Source organism: Hippoglossus hippoglossus, chromosome 2 (genome assembly GCF_009819705.1).
Source record: "Hippoglossus hippoglossus isolate fHipHip1 chromosome 2, fHipHip1.pri, whole genome shotgun sequence".
NCBI classification, from domain to species: Eukaryota; Metazoa; Chordata; class Actinopteri; order Pleuronectiformes; family Pleuronectidae; genus Hippoglossus; species Hippoglossus hippoglossus.
In genome coordinates this window covers 6,087,394-6,099,699 of record NC_047152.1, presented here as the reverse complement: position 1 = coordinate 6,099,699, position 12,306 = coordinate 6,087,394, and the positions used below count along the sequence as shown (strand labels likewise).

At 40.9% G+C, this 12,306-nt stretch overlaps 1 long non-coding RNA gene across 2 annotated transcripts in view; it reads right to left on the bottom strand.

Annotated features, from left to right (window-relative positions):
* The window catches only part of LOC117772401, a 52,120-nt gene that overhangs the window by 29,064 nt on the left and 10,750 nt on the right, over positions 1–12,306 (bottom strand). The gene's annotated exons all lie outside the window — the stretch shown is intronic.

Sequence of the window (12,306 nt, the reverse complement as noted above, 5' to 3'; positions counted from 1 at the left end):
GTTTTAAAGGCTGCTTCCATTTGTTGAATGTGATAAAGTTGGTGTCATTGCACTTACAAAACTAGAAAATCAAAGACAGTGTCATAAATACACAAACTATACTGCAGTTTTTCTGAGGAGCATCACATCACTAAACCTCCAGGTATCCACCACACGAGAGAATAATGAATTATAATCTGATAAATCAAATAACTGGGTTAACTATCCTCCCGTCCTGATGCCAGTTGATAATCACAGCATCACTGAACCTCAGGTAAGACGATGAGTAGTTACAACAGATAAGAAAAGAACCAGTGTTTATAATCACTGATTGGTCCTCACAGCGTGGTTTAACCTGATACAGCCCAGTATCCCCTACTTCAAGCCCGGTATAGGCTGGTTCACACTGGTACCCGATATATACCATGATACAGCCCGGTTACTACCCTGGTACACACACACACACACACACACACACACACACACACACACACACACACACACACACACACACACACACACACACACACACACACACACACACACACACACACACACACACACACACACACACACACACACCGTTTACTACCCTGGTACAGCCTGATATGTATGTATAGCCTGGTTTCTACCCTGGTACACCCCTGTATATACTCAGTGGCCCTGGATGCTCCCACCGGCCCATCAGTGAGGCTGTGAGCTGTACCCATCCTCTCCTCATATTCTGCCTGGCACATGCTTGGACACTGCTGCTCTGGCACTTCCCACTCCCTAACCCCCCGGTGCCCGCCCGCCCCCCCCCCCACACGTCCCATCCCGCGTGCTCCCGGTGTCCTGAACGTGGCTAATCGGCGTCAGTTTATCACGCCTCCGCATACTTCCCTCCCTCTCCTCCTATAAAAACCCTCACCTCCGTCGTTGGACCCGGTTCTGTCATGGGAGATTACGGGGGACCGATTGCACAACACCGAATGTGGCGCGAGGAGATTAGCCGGGGACGCCATAGAAAATAGCAACGGGGCCAACGGATTCCTCGCGAGGGGGCCTTATCATGCAATTACACGTTGACACGTTTTAACCATTTTTCAGCCTCTTAATCCGAGGGCCCCCCCCTCCTCCCCTTCCCTCCCCCTTGTCTTTCCAAAAGCAGACCTATTGGTGCTGAGGGAGCTGCTCTCCGTCTGACTCCCTCCATCACTCTGCTGCTCTGTGAAAACTCTGCCTCTTCTCCTCTTTTTCTCTCCTTATCAGCCACATTTCAAAAACATTTAAAAAGAAAAAAATACTGTTCATAGTTGTCGCTCTACTTAAAAAAACTTTGAAAGCTAAATAAGAGAAATAAAATGTTAACAGTTTACTCCTTGAGTTGAGTACGAGGCAAAAAGGATTTTAAAAGCATTAATAATTAAGGCCAATTACACAAAAAAAAAAAACTACAAAAGAATGAAAGAATAGAGTGAAGGAAAAAGTCTTCGATTTGGTTTTTCTAACATTGTGAAACACTACTACCTTAGATCAACGAGTACATGACAATTGTGCTTTAAACCTATTGTGTGATAACTTGTCTCCAAATTACAGTGTATATAATGAAGGTTGGGATATTTAAATGGTAAATGGGACTTTGCTTAAACACGTGTTGTATCTATTACACCATCGTTTTAAAGTCTTGTCACCAATATCGCCTAAAGAAATACTTGAATAATATTTTAACACACAACACATTAAAGATCATCTTAACACAACTATAAATATATTTCGGGTGGAAATTACTGAATCATTTGTGTATTTATTTATTGTTGTTGGTCTATAAGTTACAATATTGAAATATGAATTGTAATTAAAGTGAACGTGCAATATTACAAAAAAAATAAGGGACATGATCTTTCTTCCTTCCTGTCTTTTCCCCTTTACTCTTACTTCTTCCTTTCATTACTTCCCTCTTCCTTCCTGTCTTTTTTCCTTTTCTCTCCATCTTTCTTTGTGCCCTCTTATCCTTCCTTCCTTCACGTCTGTTAGCTCTTCCTTTCTTTCTCTCCTTGTGTACGCCATGAAAACAAAGATATGTAACAGCAGGGTGACGTCTCCCAGCAAAGACCAACCAGGCACTATATATCTATCCTAACATCACCCACTAACTGCTCAGAGAGAATAACACGAACCAGGCAAATCAAATGACAGAGCAGTATTTAGCTTAATGACATAGTGAACTCTCACTACAAGTTTCAAATGGATTTTTACTGCGGCTGATTTTCTGATGGCACCAGATAAACGTCAGATCGTCACTTCTAGATCTGCTTCAATTGCAGCAGATGTAAAAACTTCCATGAACTTTCCTCCATGAGTCTCCATGTAAACGCTGCCTTCTGTTTCTAAACCCGCTCACCGGGCATCAAACGAGCTGCATGGCGCGTTTCAATTAGAGTCCTTCATGACAATCAATTAGGGAGTACCCCCTGGATCTCCCCAGGGGCCTATAATCATCACACACCGTCTGCTCACTCGGGCGCTGGGGAGCCCCTCCCACCAGTAGCGGGGACGCTTCAGTGCAAAATGACAGAGCCACTGGGAGCCATGAAGACCGATTGTGGTGTATTTCAAGGCTTTTAACTCCAAATTATCTATATTCTCTCAAAAATTATAATTTCTTGTTTCACATTAAGTAACTAGTTGTCTGTAGGGTTTCATCCAACACAAGACTCAAACAGTATAACCTGTAGTGGTGGGAAGTAACTGTTATTTTGAGGTACTTTTACTTGACTATTAACGCAACTTTACACACTCCACTTAATTTCTCTACTACATTTATCTGATAGCTGTAAGTAAGAACACATCTCACACAAGCTGCTTTCAGACATGCACTGAGGGCGTCAGATTTCTATAACTTTTGGGGATATTTCTGTAATTAAGAAGTTTTTAATTGAACGTAACAATTAAAGAAGTCTGTTTCTAATGATCCACTATGGTAAAAACACTGACTTCTTATATCCTTAAAGGTTAATTTATTCTTTTAACAATGAAAACTTCCAGATATTGATCGATATAAAGTACAATAAGGACAATTGACTGTTCCATGTCACAAATGTAGTGGCGAGTGCACTACCAGGAAGAAAACTTCAGCTTGGACAAAGAAAAGCAAGTTCCAGTGTTTCTACCTATACACCGATTATAAATCCAGGAGGAAAAAGTGAGGTCTGCTACGTCAAACACCATGGTCCCTTTCCAGGAGGGCACAGGCACTTCAGAGAATAAAGAAAGAAGAATGGCAGTGAAAAGGAAACACTAACATGATTATAACTGGCCTCTGAGCTGGCAGGAGACCTTTTAACTCCAGTGATTACCTGAGCCTGAGCTACAATGAGCAACTCTCCCCCTTTCACCGCTGCCGAGCCCGACTGTCATTTGCAGAGTGCAGGTGAGATCTGGTTCACACTGTCCAACCTCTCACGAGTCCGGCCACAAAAAATACTGGTCAATTAGTGACAATCATCAGTGAAGGAGCTATAATTATTTAGGAAAGTTAGACACAGGGAGACTCTTTTAAAAAAAAAAAAAAAAAAAAAAAAAAAAAAAAAAGGCCCACAGTTAATGGGTTGAAACTCAGAAACAAAGTCCGAATCTGGTGCCTTTAAATCCTGTTTGATTAAAACGTGAAATCCCTGTGCGTTCTATGTTTCTCTGACATCAACAGTAACCCTGATCAGAGTAGATCTTTAAGGTCAGAGAATGAATGAGTAATCTACTTTGACAGTAGCTATAGTAGTGGAGGGATTTCTATGACCTCAGATAAGGATGAAGCCAATAGTTAAATACTGAACTCAACATAAACTCACCAATAACTGCTGTGTTGAGAGCATGACAAGATATCTAGTGCTGATGAACTGTGACCTTAACCGTGATAAACAGTCGGGCAACATCTAAACCACAGAGCCTGTCAGAAGTGCTACAAGCTCAGCTACAGCACACGTACATGTTATTCTAATGACGGACACCAGGTTCAACTTATAGCAGCAGCCTCTCAGTCCGCCCTGGGTCGTGTCTATGACGTCACACCACCTCCCCAAGCCACCGACAGCCATTTATTCTGCAACTTGGATGTTTGACCTTCACTGTGCATGAAGATGTACTGAAGTATATGTGCAGAGATAAAAATTACGTTTTTTAACTTTCATTTCGAGTAAAAGTGTTACTGCGTTGTGTTGTGTATGTAGGATTTTTGGGTCTTGCAGTAAAATGATTATTTTTATCCATCTTAAAGTGCCTTGAGTCAAGTAATTTTCACATCTCTACAAAATGTACTATTTACCAGAAAAGTTCTCTTTCATATAACAGAATCACAAGTCTTGGGGAACAGTGAGGGGGAAAGTACCATATACATGATTTTTACTACATAAATGAAAAAGAATGTCCTGTATGTCAATAAAAATCGGTTAGAACTAGTCAAGTCTCCACTCGGGCCCTCGTATGCATGTGTGCACACTTGTGTAAGTGCTGCCTCTTTACAGGAAGTTAATTTGCACATTATAACGTGCTGACCCATGGGAGCCAAGGCAAGGCATAGGGCAGGGAGCCATTAGTCACACTACTTAGTCTGTCGGTCAGTGGGGTGTGTGTGTGTGTGTGTGTGTGTGTGTGTTAGGGAGAGAAAGCTGCAGACTGAATTAATAGCTCTGCTTTTCTATTAAACTTCACTACATCATCACGTAACAATGAAATTCAGTCAGACTTTCTATGAGGAAACAAAAAATGGTATGGCTTATTTGATCTTTAATATAGTTATTAAAATACGGCGTAACTATTAGTTATATATTGCTTTAAATAAGTCCCTTTCCTCTTGCGGTGAACCCTCCACTATTTCTTATGACTTCCATCTTGAGGGCGTATGATTCAATTTATAAAATCAAATGTGATTTGAGTTGCGTCGACATCATGCTTCACTTTTGAGTGATTCAGTCAAATCTAAATGACCTGATCGAATCCGTCTTGTAATTATACCCCCACCACATATTTCATTTTACAGACCTTCCAGGATAATCCCAGTTTATAGTTTGTGCCATAAGCGATGTGCTGTAATGTCCTCGCCAAAGAAACTGATTTAACATGGCCACATGACGACACGAGCAGTCAGACGAGGAGACACGTGGAAACCAGCCAACAGTTAATTCAGATTATCTAAGATGCTTCACTTGGATGTAAAACTGAAATTAAGAGAATCAGAAATGAAATAATTTCTCATCCCACAAGAAAACTGTGTACAACTACTGTTAAGTACGGTCGGTCAAATCTGAACCAGAATGTAAGTCAATAAAGTGATGGATGCTTCGGACAATTTAGGAAAAACTTTAGCTAATCTGAAGGTTTCATTAAAACCTGTCAGTAAATTGCACAATATGCAACTTTGGCCGCAAGGTGTCTCTTATTCACGTTACGCAGCAAATAGTGATGAATAATCGTGATCCATTACAAGTGACCAATACAAACAGCTAACTGGATAACTGGCCAGCATCGTGTTTTTCCTTCGCCATATGTAGTTTGCCCCTGAACTGAAAACAGGCAAAGCCCCGGGTAAAGTGGATATGATGCATTTAAAAGACGAACAAAAAGAAACGTCATTCGCGATTTAGCCTTTCAAACTAAGAAGAATCACTTTACTTACTTAAGCTTGCTTTTAAAACCTGTTTTTATACAGCCGCTTATTTTGCACGTTGTTGACTTCTAATGGCAGTGAGAGGTAGTTGCTCAAAACTTTAGGAAGTTGCTATTTCATAATTTTAGTAAAGTGCACAGAGTGATGCTTAAACCAATAGCCAGAGAAAGAAGAAATAAACGTTTTAAATAAATGCTTTCCTTAAATCAAGCTCTCTATTGCTGCTGTTTAAGATGCCATAATTTTCCTTAGTGACCATCCTGACTCTAGCCTTATGTATTACTGTGTGTGTGTGTGTGTGTGTGTGTGTGTGTGTGCGTGCACACACACATTTGGCTAAAAGAATATGCTAATCTCCGGTGTGGAGTGGAGGGATTTGCTGTATAAAAGGAGAGAGAGAGGAGCATGCTTGTTAGTGATAGCCTGGCTGAAGATTCCTACACACACCCACCTCCTTGATCCACTTATATAGGCCTTCTAGTGTGTGTGCATGTGTGTGTGTGTGCATGCGTATGTGTGCACATGATCTAAGCAGATCTGTCAGAATATATGGTTTCATATACACGGTTTCACGCTTTTACCGTTTTTGTCATTTGCGGATGCTGCAAATTGACTGCTGATGCCCCTGCGTTTAGTGTGTGTGTGAGTGTGTGTGTACACAGGAGGATGATCGGTGTTGGCAGCCAGTAGTTGTGGACTCAGATTAAACATGGAGAGGGATTCAGTCTGAGGGTATTTACAGTTTCTCATTATAGCCTCAGAATCTGCGTACACACACACACACACACACACACACACACTAATCTAATCACCTATACAGCTTAATCTGTTTACTGTGATTAGACCAAATTTGAATGTAACATATTTTGTTGTTTTTTTAACCTGATTTCTTTGCTTAGAGTTGCATGTGCATAACACTGAAATAGGAAGTAAAAAACAGAACACTAATAGGTAGAAATGCGAAAGACTTCTCCCCAGTGCATGATGGGATATCCTGCTGTCCCCCATGGTGCTTAAGTAGTGAAAAGTGAATAGAGGGAATGAATGACTCATTAAAACACATACCACTGTTACTACTACTGCATTAATATATATATATATATATATATATATATATATACCAAAGCATTCTTCCTGTTAATTTGTTCGTCAGCCGGATTACACAAAAACTACAGAATAGATTTTCCACAAAAGTTGGTATAAGGATGAGACGAAGCCATTGAATTTGTGGGTAAATCAGGATAAAGGGACGACAACAGGTATTTTTACATTGCGTATTTTAACATTGTCACCGATTTCAAAAAGGGACTAATTTGTGGATCTTGATGAAAAAGAAAATCTGGAAAATCAGCTCGATTGAATTTAAGGAGACTGTTGGGCCTTGACGGAGGTGTGCAACATACTGAGTCATGTCACAGCATTCAGTCTCAGCAGTTATATTAAGATGCCACTAAAAGTAATGATGGAAAAAGCTATGGAAATAAATCCCAAATTGTGATAAACCAGTAAACGTATACTAGTAATACTTATAACTTGATAAAGTCATGGTTTAACATACAGCTATGAAGATGAACGACGTTTCTCCACTTACTCCCACTATCAAGAAATGAAGCTAAAATATCCTGGATACGAACATCCGGCATTTCGCGAAATACTCTGCACAATTTAATGAGTTAGACGGAAACCTTCCGAGCCACTGAGCAGAAGAAGGAGATTAAACGCAGCCTCGTGTCAAACATAGTCAGGAGGAAAGTTACACAGTGCAGCAGTTGTTTGGACAAACTTTTTCTTGTTTAAGTAGACAACTTGGTCAGAGAGGAGAGAAGGGGAAGGAGGGAGCGATGGCGAAGGATGTGGAAGGATGAGAAAAAAGAGAGGGAGGGAATAGAGGCGCTGAAACACAACGGGAGCACCCATCCTTTAACCGGTGGGGAGTTATCGCCCGACGACAGAGCCTTTCCAGACGCTTTAAAAAGCACATTTGAAGATGTATTAGTGCATCCACTTGCTGCCAATAGGGGGCTGCTCGTTGGGCTTGGTGCATGCATGCGTGCGTGTGTGTGTGCATATACGCTTTTTTTCCTTTTTGTAGTTCCCACCAAATTCCCTTAGCGAGCGTTGCTAAGGTGCTTTAGGGATGGGATTAGCTGGAGGCTCATCACACATTCCATAACAGAAAAAAGAAGTGTGAAGAGATAGAGGCAGAATTAAAAAGGAAGAAAGCATGGAAGGAACGAGTGACCAAAAACAAATGAAGGATGGAATGAAGCAATAAGAAAAGCAGAGGAGTGAGGGAGAAGCAGTGAAAAAAGAAAAAGGAAAGAGTGGGAAAAAGACAAAGTTAAGGGAGGAAGAGAAGATACGAGAATTAAATGAAAGAAACAAAAAAAAAAGAAATAAAACAGGAAACTTAAACATTAGGGAAAAACTAAAAGGCAAAAGAATCAGGGAAAGGTAAATTAGATTAATAGAACATGGGAGGAAATTAAGAGGAAAAGATGGGACAAGGTCCAGACAGAAGGAAAGAAAACAGGAAAAGAAATAGAGAATAATTGGTTAGGAGAAGATAGGAAAAAAAAGGCAAAAAGAAGGGATGAGAGAACTAAAAGTGGCGATGAAGGAGAGAAGAGACAAAGGGTGAAATGACATAGGAAAGTGAAGGGAAAAGTTATGATGAACAATGTGTGGATGAGGGGACAGATGTCGAGATTGGAGAAAAGACGATGGATGAAGGGAGGAAAAAGGAGAAGAGAGGAAAGAGTGGGAAGAGGAGGCGAGTACAGGAGGGATCTTGCTGACTGTTGCGTCAGCCTGTTAACCGAGGGCAATATGATGAGAATAAGCTGCATAATGAAGCGTGGAGGCAGCTGTAGAAATGTGTCCTGGAAGCCACCTTGTCTCCTCGGCTGTGATGTTTGAAAACCCATCGGGGCAGCAGTCTGGCAGGTTTGGCATCTCGGTTCCCACTGGAGATTAAACACACGCAGGCACATGAAACTGCTAATCTTCAAGATCCCGGGTTATTTTTGGTGCGATGTTTTCTGCACTCCACTTCCCAGGGATCATCCGTCAATCAAACGGCGTGGGCGGCGCTCCGACGTCATGCTGCTGGATGTTCTGCTCACGGGGCTCAAGGAAACACGACGACAAGCATCAGCCGTACGTTTGTCTGAAAGTTCAAGACGTGTCATGGCTGTACGAGTCATGAGGAGGACAGGGTGTGAAGCACAAACTTTGTTGTGGTGAACAGTAGTCGATATTGGTTTGTTCCCCAACATGGGGATTGGATGGGAGGATATAAGTGGAGAGGGAAGGACAGAAAAATGGAGGAAGGAAGAGTGAGCGGATACCGCCACATACGCTGGACGAGGTTAGCTTAGCATACAGACGAGAGATAAGGGGGAACTGCTAGACATGCCCCCAGGCTATAATATCCCAGATACGCACATTGCCATCTTACGTTGATGACGTCATTTGGAACCATAGTGGGAGTAAGGTCCTGGAAATATACACCCTCGGCCAATCGAGCGTTTTCTTCTTAAAACCAAACTTGCCACAAAAATCAAGACTTCAACAAATCAGCGATCAAATCGGTGGGATGAGAACTACCTAAAGTGACAGAAACCATCTTGAAATAGTTCGTTTCAGTGCATACACCAAACCAGATTTGAGCTTTTAAAACATCCTTTCAGCATGAATGTTTTTAATGTGGTATTTAGTCATTTCTTTTATTTAAGTCTTAAATATTTTAATTGAATCTTTAACTATTTCTATTATTGAATTTGCATGCTGTATGATTTGTTCAATGTATTCTCCAACTGTTGGGACGATGGTGCAATGTGATGGATGGATGAAACACGACTCTAAAGTCTATTAGACATTGTGTGGATTGTTGACTGCTGGCTCAAAAACAAAATCCATAATAAAAATTATTTCAAGAAAAGATGTCCAACACCGTCCATATTTCCTGTTGCCTAATGCACTTGTAACAACTAATATGACGAGTACCTGTCAAAAGCAGCAATCATCACAGGAAACATCTTTCAAATTCTAAAGCCACTTTTCACCTGCTGCCCAACGAGTCGAAATTAAGCTGACGTCATTGTTTTACCAACACATGCATTTCTTCCTCGAGTGAAAACTATTTTCAATATCTGTTTAGGCTTTTTCCACCTCAAGATAAATCTGACAGAGAAAAGAGTTGCATCAATATACTTGTAGAAACTGAGCGTCTGATCCTGTCGCTTTATTTTTCCGATAGCACTTTATCTTTTGAATTGCCATTGTCCATACATTTAATGTGTGTGCTTTTGAAACAGGGGGATCAGGCTAATACCTGCTGCATAGGTGTGGTCTGTTAGATCTCCTGTTACCTGGCCCTCCACTGCAACCTGAGCCTCCCGTTTGGACAAATTGACACAGCGAACCGAGCCGACTGCCAGATTTCCCTCTGTTTACCTTCGTCTCGCCCTTTTTCTATTTACCCATCACTCACTTTCTCTCTCCATCCCTCTTATTATGATGCATATGGAGGTAAATTCACTAAAACTATTCTTATCAATTTAGAAATTATGACATAAAGAGGATTTCTAAATATTTTAAGTAATTAGTTGGCTCAAGATAGCAATGAAAAGTAATTTTTCTAAAACTTTCATAGCCGTGCTATCATGTCTGCCCTTTCTTTCACACTACCTCTTTCTTTGTCCCTCCCTCCCTCCGTCCGTTTCGGGTTTCCATGAGCTCATTATGTGCCTATGAAAAGGGACAGGTAATGCAATCTGGTATGGCGTGGCATGACTTGTGTGTATGTGCGCGTGCATGTGTGTGTTGATTACCTGAACAACAGTCAACAGAGTCTCCATTTCACCCACTTATCTCGTCTAGAAATAATCATCTAATCAGGCGTGCACAAATGCGCGCGCACACACACATGTCTTGTAAGCATCATCTCTTTAAAAACAGTGAAGACTCACTAAAAAGACTTATTTGCTTTTTCCTTGAGACTATAACCACTGGATAACTGACCCAAACTATTCAATGATAGTGTCTGCTGATCTTCTAACATTAGAATTAGTCCCCATATCTCTGCCAAGGCCAAACAGTAAAATTTCAATTTACTAGATCACGATTGTTATTTTTGGACCTGCACAAAATTGCACACACTTTTTAATCATCAAGATCCATGAATTACTCCCTGAGAAATAAACTTAAATGTTGAAAATGTCCTATCTGCACACTAAAATTACTGGGTGCAACTGGTATGTTCAATTTTTTTCAGTTTGATAAAGAAACTTAATTGAAGCTTGATATATTACAGTTCAACCATTAACTAAAAATATGCAAAATTACTCAGTAAAATATAAGTTTTTCATTATCAATATGTCTATAAAAGGCTGAAGTTATCTGGAAACTGATGTTGGTCAGTTTCGGTCTTCTGCCTTTTTCTATATAAATAAGAACAGCAGCTTGTATGAGCCAGTTTAAACAACACACAGAAGAGTCCAATCCATTTAATTCAGGTTTCTATGCTTAAGCATCTCAAAAGCCAGACCATACAGCTGTGGTAATCCTTGAAGAGGAAGATGTCAATGAGTCACTGCCCGTACAGCTTGAACACAGCTTCAGTTTGTGACAGTAAATGTCCTCTTCATTTTATTATGCATTATTGAGTGTATTAGAGAAAATTGGGTAATTCTATCCATTTAAAATTCAAACTATAACACAAAGTGTGCAAGAAAGGAACACATTCTGAGACCAAATGAAGGCGTTTGAGCTGTGGGATCTTCATGAAAGCATCCTTCATCTCCCTCTTTATAATATTCAAGGCTATAAAAACAGCAAGCGATTCATCTAATTTCGTTTTCAAAAATGTGTGTGTCTCTCTGGTATATTATAAAATCACATGTTGAACTGCAGCACATGCGCGACAGCGAGAGAACAAAAAAAATAGATCAATCGCAATGGGATCAATGGGGGAGAGAGAGAAGCAATAAAAAGAAAGAGAGGTAGCTTTGACCTCTCTGCACTCACAAAGCCCCCCTTCCTCAAAAAAAAATAAGCCTCAGAGCCATCCACGGCAGGACATTTTACTGTATCAATCGCCCCCCCACCCCCGTGCCCTCTCAGACACCCACACCACATGGTTGGACAGCCGATAAGTTGGACCTGAGGACTAAAAGCTCCCGCAGGGGGAGCAACAATAGGACTCCTGCAGCCAAGGAAAGAAAAGTGCTCTCTCTCTAGCACACACACACACACACTTTCCCCCTCACTAACACTCTCTCTCCTTCGCAGGGGAGACATTATGGAAGTCATTATTCTGGCCTTCAAAGTTGCCACAGAAACTTCAGGGTTTTGACCTGTGTTTGCGAGTGTGCATGTGTGTGTACGCGTGTACATTAAACCCTGCAGGACGTCTTCCAGCCCCACAGAGCATAAGATGAGGAGAATTAAGAGTAATTTTTTTCCCCACAGAGTCCCGACTATTTTCCCACTAAGGAGCGACGTCACAGGCTTTACAATTTCTGCAGGAGGCTCTTTCATATGCACATACACGTCTGAAGGGAGATTGAATAATTTGTGCATTTCAACATGGAAATCAAATCTGCACGTGTACACAAATAGGAAAAAAAAAGTGTATGGATGGTAAATATTGCTTTGCACTGAGGGTTCTTGTGTTTTCT